The following is a 10,155-nucleotide window of genomic DNA, read 5'->3' as shown; positions in this document are numbered from 1 at the left end:
AGGCTACGAAGACTGCCACCATGGCCAGTTTTGAGCTGTCACCAACATGATGACATCGAACATGGAGTTGGGAAGAGATGCAGAGAAGCACGTAATTCTAGAGTGTTCCATCATGCACCAGTGTAAATAACCTCAAGGGCAGAAATGACAGGGACTGGTTGGAAAATAACTATGTGGTGGTAAGTCTGGAGTACTCGAAAAATCTTCATTTTAATATAATTCATTAAATTCCTAAGTTTATATAATTTTTAAAAATTAGCTCATAATATTCCCCAAAATGTTAATGATCAGCAAGCATACTCTGGACAGGCAGCATGGTGGAGGGATAAAACAAGCATCGCAGTAAGAAGTGCCCTGGATTTTGGTTATAAGACTGTAGGCGACCTGCTGAACTGTTCTGGCTTTAGTGGCTAGATTAGGTAATCTCTTAAAATAGATCCTATTCAAACTGCAGGGCTCTGAATTACTGCTATTTCCATTGCTACCTCAAAGAACTCTGTTGCCCTTTGCATTTGATACTCATAGATTCCTTTCTACCCAAGGACATTAAATAAATGAATAATTTTTCAATAATAATAGCTAACACATATTGAACATATACCATTTGTCAGGAGCATATTAATTTATTAAATCCTCACTTAATGAGATTGATACTATGATTATTACCATTTCAAAGATGGGTAAATGAATGCACTGAGAGATTAGATAAATTGTTGTGAACCATAGCATTTCCATTATGGAGGAGGCATTTTGGGGGGACTATTTGGGATTATGATTTCTAAAAGAAAACCTGGTAAAATGAAGTATGTCTTTGAAGCAAACATGCAAAATAAATGTCTTGTTTTTCCAGAGTAAATTTTTTCAGGGTAATTTTTTAATGACTCAAATTTTGAAAAGTTTGTTACAATGATACATGAGCACCTGCCAAAGAATTGATGCTTTTGAACTGTGGTGCCAGAGACAATTCTTGAGAGTCCCTTGGACTTCAAGAATACCAAACCTGTCAATCCTAAAGGAAATCAACCTTGAGTATTCACTGGAAGAACTGATGCTGAAGCTGAAGCTCTGCTACTTTGGCCACCTGATGAGAAGATGTGATTGGAAAAGACACATAACTGGGAACGATCGAAGGAAAAAGGAGAAGGGGGCAACAGAGGATGAGATGGTTATATAGCATCACTGACTCAATGGACATGAGTCTGAGCAAACTCTGGGAGACAGTAAACGGCAGGGAAGCCTGGTGTGCTGCAGTTCATGGGGTCGCAAAGATTCAGACACAACTTAGCAACTGAACAACACCAACAATGGTCCCTTCCTTTTAAAATCTAATGTCTATGATAGCTCCTGACAAAAGAAATAGTTCATTCATTTTTTAAAATAATCCCTTACTATACAATGAGAAAGATGGCAGCATTCAGTAACACAAACTTCCACAAATTAGATATTCCCTTACCCCCCAATAAAATCTTATAAGAAACCACCAATTACTGTGAGAATTATCTTCATCTTAACCATCTGTTTCTTCTGAACAGAGAATGTATGCACATGAGCCTGAGATCAAGATAGAGAACTGTTATCTTGATATATTGAAAATAATTGCTTTTAGTGTGGTTAATACTCCTATCATACACAATACAACTTTAGGGCAAAATTCTTGTCTGTGTTCCATATACATAATTTGACTCCAACGTTCAACCCTTCTTATATGTACAAGACTGACTAGACATTCTAAGACTGACTTAATTTTGCAGAAAATTTTCCAAACTAACTCAATAATGAAAATTCATACACAAGAAGAAAAGGTAGTCTTTTTCCATGATGTTCATGACAATGTGATTTGAGTTTTAAAGAAAGATAATGTGTACCCAGTGTGCTGGTTATTCTCTATATGGCCCGTGAGTCTATCCTTCACCCTTCATTCTCTGCCCATGTCCTGGAGGCTCATCTCAGATGTTTTCATCACCCAAGACAGTCTGCCCTCGGGCTTCAGGTTGTTTGGGGCCAATGGGAGGAATTGACAGGAGACTGGAGAATGGAGGGAAGAAATGGTTTTATGCCCTTACCTTGCTGTGGTGTCTGAAAGACCTCAAAATTCTGAGGCCACAGAGCCTCTCAGGCAGCCCCTCTTACCTTTCCATCTCTTGGCTCCATCAGACCAGCATGCAGTAACAGCTTCCAGTGTTGCTAATCCCTTGGGTGCCCAACATGCTTTCCTGGTTCCTTTAATGATAGCCACATCTTTATAGACAGGCCCTTCATTAACTTCAGTTTGGTTAAATACTTTGCATCTGCCATCTGTTGCCTCCAAGACATTCATAGAAATATCATACCTTAAAAGAATATGTATATCAAAAATGTTCCGATTGATGGGGTTGATTATTTGTTATTTATGATAACTTGTCATTTCTACCTACAAACTACCTCCCCTCTATATTCTTTTAAACAGAGAGTAAGCCCTGAATTATTTGATTCAGGTAAAATTGACTTAAAGCAACTTTTTAGGAGACACACCTGTTTGCATAAATTGAGGCATCCTGGAAGTTGTCGTTTGGTGTTGAAGAAATATTTAAAGATACACACTGATTTCTACCCATGGTTTTGGCTTCTAAATAGTGAAAGCCGACAGAGTCCAAAAGAAAATAAGATCCATTCTATTCCAAGTTGAAGGGCTTTGATTTCACAGTTTTGTTTTTTCAGTCACTTCAAAGAACTTGACTCTGCTGCCTTTTGCACTCTATAGCTTCCTTCCAGTCAAACACAAACAAATGAATCAATAATTTTCAATAGCAATAATAGCTACTATTTTGTAAGCTAAATTGCCATACACATAGGGCATATGTATACTAAAAATTGTCTGCTGATTATCTGAAATTCAAATTTACTAGGTGTCCTGTGGCTCAACTGATAAAGAATCCACCTGCAATGCAGGAGACCTGGGTTCAATCCCTGGGTTGAGAAGATCCCCTGGAGAAGGGAAAGGCTACCCACTCCAGTATTCAGGCTTGGAGAATCCCATTGTACTGTATAGTCCATAAGGTCTCAAAGAGTCGGACACGACTTAGTGGCTTTCACTTTCACTTTCTATTTCTTTGGCCTTCCCAGTTGTCTCTAGAGTAAGGAACTCACTTGCAAAGGCAGATTGATATAAGAGATGCAGGTTCGATCCCTGGGTCAGGAAGATCTCCTGGAGGAGGGCACAGCAACCCACTCCAGTATTCTTGCCTAGAGAACCCCATGGACAGAGGAGCCTGGTAAGCTACAGTTCATAGGGTCGCACAGTCGGACATGAATGAAGTGGCTTAGCACCCACACTGGCTTCTTTAAGTCTGGGGGCTTTGTTTTGCTTAATGTGGCAACTCTACACATGTGTAAGGGGTTATTAGGCAACACAGATGTAGAACATTTCCATTATTAAAGAAAATTCTATTGGAGTGCTTTGTTCTAGACTATTATAAACTCAGTAGTAATAAAAATCAACAATAATGCCAGTCATCGCACTCTTGTCTAAAGGGCAATGTATTTGGATAAAAATAGGCATTTGTATGGTTGAAATTCTGAGCATTTACATTTATTTGTTTTTGAGAGAAAACAGAGATCAAGTCTTCTGACACCAACTTTCACATTAACATTTTAGAGAGCTGGTTAGTCATTTTTCCCTTTGAGATAGTCTTCCTTTCAATATCACAAAAGACATTCCTTTTACAAAAAATCTTTTATGGAAAAATACTGTCTTCATAGATAAACGTTTAATACATATTTGGACAGTTTCAAAAATAATCATAAATTGACTTCCCTGGTGGTCCTATGGTTAAGAGACAGTGCTTTCACTGCAGGTGCTTTAGTTCGATCCCTGGTTGGAGAACTAAGATTTTGCATGCCACATGGCATGGCCAAAAAACAAACAAACAAACAAATTATATGCGTGTCCCATGCACTTTAAGGAATTCTACATTCTTTTGTCATGTATGTCAGAGGCTGATTACTTTCAAGGAATCATTTTGATTTATTTCCTCACAGTTTTCTAAATTTAGCCAGAAATATATATATATTTTTTTATGTTGTGAACTCCTCTTCAATCAGCTCCTGGAAAATTTTGTAGTTATAATCCTCAATAAATAACTTAGAAAATAAAGGAATAGATTGTATGAAAGAAAGGTATTAAGAAAATTGACCTCTGTTAATCTCATAAAAATGGGAGAGACAAGATCCTTACAGCTCAATCAATGCCATTAATTGGTTATTGGAGCAAACGAATGATTCTCTCTACCTGTTCTCCTCCAGGTTTGGGGGGAATTAATCTGGTCAATTAACCTTTGGCATCAGGGATTCAAAGCAATTTGGAAGAAGGCTATTTTTCATTTTCCCAAGCTATCCTTTTTGTCCCAGGCACTTTAAGAGAAAACTCTAACCAAGACCTTCCAACAAATCCAGAAGGAAAAATCCTGAGTCCCCTGATGCTTCAGAAGTGAGAATCACAAGCAGGCCGTGGGCCTTTATTTCTGGAGGGAGACAGCTGGAGTGAGCCCTCTCTGTGGGGCTAAGAGCATCTTGCTCTTTATTCGTCTTCTCTGATCAGGCCTTGTGTTGGGCATCAGTTTACCCACTGGTACATGCAGTTGAATAATATATACTTACCACTCCATAGTAAATGAATATTGAAGATCTTTGGCTAAAGAGGGCCATGAATATGCAAAAGTACTATGAATACAAATCAAGAATTCATGACTTAGTAAAAGCTCAATATGTTGATAAATCTTGAATTTTTGCAAATGCTGAGATGTTTCGCTTTTATTCAGAATATATAATAGTCAGGGATTGAGGTTTAGCCAGAGAGGCTTTATGCAAAGGACACATATGTAACTACATACAGTAAGAAGCTGTACATCTGGCATGTTGCGGGAAATTGGAGGCACCAATCAGTCAAAAGTTCTGACTAACAATTTTTCATTGCTTTTGGTAACTCTCTTGTTTCTTGTCTTGGCCTCTCTACCAGAGTCTAGATGGGGGGGGGCGGGGTGCAGAAAGTTGGAGATTTCACTGAGGCAAAGCTCTACTATTTCAAAGTCCACTGAAGCAGAGATGTAGCTTGGCCCCACACAGTGTGATACCCAAGACAGCCTCGGAGAACATCTTGTTCAAAGATCATGGGATCCTTACTATAGACATTCTGACCTTAAAGGAGAAGATGCTGGAATGAGACACATATATGCAAATGGACTGTGCATGAGCATGGGCAGAGGCCTGTTCTGCACCTTGGTGTTAACTACAGAGAAGGGCCCCTTGTCTGATCAGAAGCAGATCCCACACCAGAGCACATGATTTGGTAAGCCTCCACTCAACCCTTTACCTGCACACCTGTGCTATAAAGAACTGCACATGTGTAGAAGGTGGCCTGAGTATGAACCCCGCGGAGCTCCTTGATTTCTTTAGAAGAACAGATTTGTCTGTATGAAGAAATTTTATTAGGTTGAAATTTTTAGTGACCTGCTACTGAAAACTCTGTACTGTCCAAACTCAGCTTTCTAGGTAATCTGACATGTCATTTCTTTCCCATTTAGAAGTACAGGGTAATTCAGCAGCTATGAGTACACATTTGAATTAACACTGAGCTTCCCAGTGGCCCAGGCAAAAAAGGCAACTCAAGAAGTTCAATCATTCTCATTATCAGAAAAAGCAAATAGCATCTCCATTCCACTGGAGAGACAATGATCTTTTTTCACTTTCAACTGGAAAAGAAACTTCTCAGGTGGAATTTCACATGGGAGACATTGAGAGACATTACAGGCAACAGCTCAAACAAAAAAGTAATAGCAAGGGCAACAGCAAGGTCCACATGAGTGGTTCCTTGTAACAAAACTCGATACCATAGTTGAGTCAGTTCTGAGAAGGCTGAACTAGTTTTGGCTTCAGTGTTGATCTTTTGTTGCCTGATTCAATCAAAAGATAAGAGTATCTAGGAAATAAATACTCAGCCTAATTCTCAGACCAGTGATTCCCAGATATCCATCTGCAATAACTTCAGGGTGGTGACAAAGTTTTCAATGCTCCCTATAAAAAGGAGAAAAAGAAAAACAGGACACGTACATTTCATCGCAGACTGGCTAAATTTTGACACATAGTTAGGAGTATACTTCATTGCAAGAGTATGTCTCCTAACTTTGGGCATGATTAAAGATCCTTTCTCTGATGTAATGATGATAGAGCAGACGGTAATTTTAGCATTTTTATTGTCTGTTGATTGCCTTTTTTGCCAATATGAATTTGACAACACTATTGGTGACTACGTCTGAAGGGGTGGCTATCCCTCTCTCTGAAATCTCAGTGTCTGGCAGTGATTACCATGGACCATCTTCCCAACATAGGATTTCCTAAACTGGCGAATATTTGAAAGTCACACTTGGTGAAGAGAGCTGGGTATAAGTGCACCTTTCTACACTGATGCTGAAGATTGCAAAGTCTCCCAACTATTCCCAGGGCTGGACCTCTTCAGTGCCACCAGACCTGGGCCTGAAGACCACCTGCAGGAAGCAACAAGGTATACTTGTAGGCATCTTGACACACAGTGATTGAAATCCCATTGTTCCACAGTTTTAGGGTTTTTTGGTCACATGGTGCAGCTGGTAGGATCTTAGTTCCCCTACCAGGGCCTGAACCCTGGCCTGTCAGTGAAATTGCCAAGTCCTAACCACTGGACTTCCAGGAAATTCCCTCCATGTTTTGAGTCTGGAGGCTTTCAAATCTGCTTCATCTGTGACCTGTCTTTGATGTATAAAAGGTTCTTCTATGTTTTGGCCATCCTTCTGATATTAAGCACACCAACTTGATGCTTGCCCCCCATGGAATCAGTTATAAAACATATTCCCAGATAATCTAATGAGTTGACCTGCCATCAGGAAATATTTAGTAGATCCAATTGAATAAAGAAGAATTAATGGAGGTAATTTTACCTTTGACAGGAGTAAGATAGGAGGACAAAGAATGATTTGAGTTTCTGCTAATAAAGCTGCTGCTGCTGCTGCTGCTAAGTCACTTCAGTCGTGTCCTGCTCTGTGCGACCCCATAGATGACAGCCCACCAGGCTCCCCCGTCCCTGGGATACTCCAGGCAAGAACACTGGAGTGGGTTGCCATTTCCTTCTCCAATGCATGAAAGTGAAAAGTGAAAGTGAAGTCGCTCAGTCATGTCTGACTCTTAGCGACCCCATGGACTGTAGCCTACCAGGCTCCTCCATCTATGGGATTTTCCAGGCAAGAGTACTGGAGTGGGTGGTCATTGCCTTCTCCAGCTAATAAAGCAGGCACCAGTATTTTGGACAACACTGACCTTCCCATCCACAGTGGATCTAATTTGTCTCATCTTGGGTTTTAGTACTTGGGGTTTACATGTTACCCATCCACTGATATATTTTTCTTGAAGCCAAATACCATGATATCCACAAACATTTCTACATTTAAAAAAATTGAATACTGTGTACCAGGCTCCATCCTTGGTAATGGGGATATAAAGACAATGAGGGTAAATGTGCATTTGTAGGCAGGCATTGTGCTTTAGAAGGGCCTCCCAAGTGCCGCAGTGGTAAAGAATCTGCCTGCCAATGCAGGAGACACGGGAGACGCAGGAGACACAGGTTCAATCCCTGGGTCAGGAAAATCCTCTGGAGTAGAAAATGGCAGCCCATTCCAGTATTTTTGCCTGGAAAATTCCATGGACAGAGGATCCTGGTGGTCTACAATTCATGGGGTCACAAAGAGCCAGACAAGACTGAGTATGTGTACACACACACACACACACACACACACACACACACACTGTGCGTTAGAAGCTTTAACCATGATTCTCGAATACAAAAGCACTGCATGATAGGTATTATTTTCAACTTGTGGAAGTTGAGATCTAGGTTAAACAATAGCTCAAAGTCATAGAGAGCTAAGAAATGGAGTAGTCAGAATTCATACTATATCTTTCTGATTTCAGACCAAACACCACGTTATTTAAATAAAACACAGTGTCTTTCCTCAAAGAGCTCACAAGTAATCCCATTGCTGCTGGCATTTGGCATGCTTTGGGTCTCTGAGTACTTCTAACTATTTCTCCTATGTTTAGAGAATTTCCTATGTTTTCCCAACTTTCCTTGCCTATGATTAGACTATTTCATTCAGTTGCATTTGCATGAGATGTTGTTTTGGAAGGAAGTGGGATGAACAAAAATGTGCCTCATAGATTCCATTCTGGTAAGGGCAGTAGCAGAGCCCCGTCCTTCAGAGGCAGCAGGGGTAGAGGTTATATAGGGAGTATCCGTGCCCTGGATCAGGGGCCAAGTATTGATGCCTACACTACACTACAGCAGTGTAGTCTCCCCTGGAGTAGTCTCAGATCTTGACCCTCACCTCTAAACTTGATTTCTTCACCCTTCTACAAATTCTCTGAGGGCTTTCATGGCTATTAGTAAATTCTTTTTTTCTACTTAACTAACTAGAGCTAGTTCTGTTGTTTTCAGCTAACAATCCTGGCTTCATTTCCCTTCAGTTCAGTTAGTCACTCAGTCGTGTCCAACTCTTTGCGACCCCATGAATCACAGCACGCCAGGCCTCCCTGTCCATCACCAACTCCCGGAGTTCACTCAGACTCACGTCCATCGAGTCCGTGATGCCATCCAGCCATCTCATCCTCTGTCATCCCCTTCTCCTCCTGCCCCCAATCCCTCTCAGCATCAGAGTCTTTTCCAATGAGTCAACTCTTCACATGAGGTGGCCAAAGTACTGGAGTTTCAGCTTTAGCATCATTCCTTCCAAAGAAATCCCAGGGCTGATCTCCTTCAGAATGGACTGGTTGGATCTCCTTGCAGTCCAAGGGACTCTCAAGAGTCTTCTCCAACACCACAGTTCAAAAGCATCAATTCTTCAGCGCTCAGCCTTCTTCACAGTCCAACTCTCACATCCATACATGACCACAGGAAAAACCATAGCCTTGACTAGATGGACCTTAGTCGGCAAAGTAATGTCTCTGCTTTTGAATATGCTGTCTAGGTTGGTCATAACTTTTCTTCCAAGGAGTAAGCGTCTTTTAATTTCATGGCTGCAATCACCATCTGCAGTGATTTTGGAGCCCCCCAAAATAAAGTCTGACACTGTTTCCACTGTTTCCCCATCTATTTCCCATGAAGTGATGGGACCAGATGCCATGATCTTTGTTTTCTGAATGTTGAGCTTTAAGCCAACTTTTTCACTCTCCTCTCTCACTTTCATCAAGAGGCTTTTTAGTTCCTCTTCACTTTCTGCCATAAGGGTGGTGTCATCTGCATATCTGAGGTTATTGCTATTTCTCCCGGCAATCTTAATTCCAGCTTGTTTCTTCCAGTCCAGCGTTTCTCATGATGTATTCTGCATATAAGTTAAATAAGCAGGGTGACAATATACAGCCTTGACGTACTCCTTTTCCTGTTTGAAACCAGTCTGTTGTTCCATGTCCAGTTCTAACTGTTGCTTCCTGACCTGCATACAGATTTCTCAAGAGACAGGTCAGGTGGAGCCAAAGATGGAGAAGCTCTATACAGTCAACAAAAACAAGACCAGGAGCTGACTGTGGCTCAGATCATGAACTCCTTATTACCAAATTCAGACTTAAATTGAAGAAAGTAGGGAAAACTGCTAGACCATTCAGGTATGACCTAAATCAAATCCCTTATGATTATACAGTGGAAGTGAGGAATAGATTTAAGGGTCTAGATCCGATGAACTATGGAATGAGGTTCGTGAAATTGTACAGGAGACAGGGATCAAGACCATCCCCATGGAAAAGAAATGCAAAAAAGCAAAATGGCTGTCTGGGGAGGTCCTACAAATAGCTGTGAAAAGAAGAGAGGTGAAAAACAAAGGAGAAAAGGAAAGATATAAGCATCTGAATGCAGAGTTCCAAAGAATAGCAAGGAGAGACAAGAAAGCCTTCCTCAGCAATCAATACAAAGAAATAGAGGAAAACACAGAATGGGAAAGACTAGAGATCTCTTCAAGAAAATTAGAGATAGCAAGGGGACATTTCATGCAAAGATGGGCTTGATAAAGGACAGAAATGGTATGGACCTAACAGAAGCAGAAGATATTAAGAAGAGGTAGCAAGAATACAAGGAAGAACTGACCCAGTTCATGATCTTCATGA

Source organism: Oryx dammah, unplaced genomic scaffold (genome assembly GCF_014754425.2).
Source record: "Oryx dammah isolate SB20612 unplaced genomic scaffold, SCBI_Odam_1.1 HiC_scaffold_27, whole genome shotgun sequence".
NCBI classification, from domain to species: domain Eukaryota; kingdom Metazoa; phylum Chordata; class Mammalia; order Artiodactyla; family Bovidae; genus Oryx; species Oryx dammah.
This window is presented reverse-complemented; position numbering follows the sequence as displayed.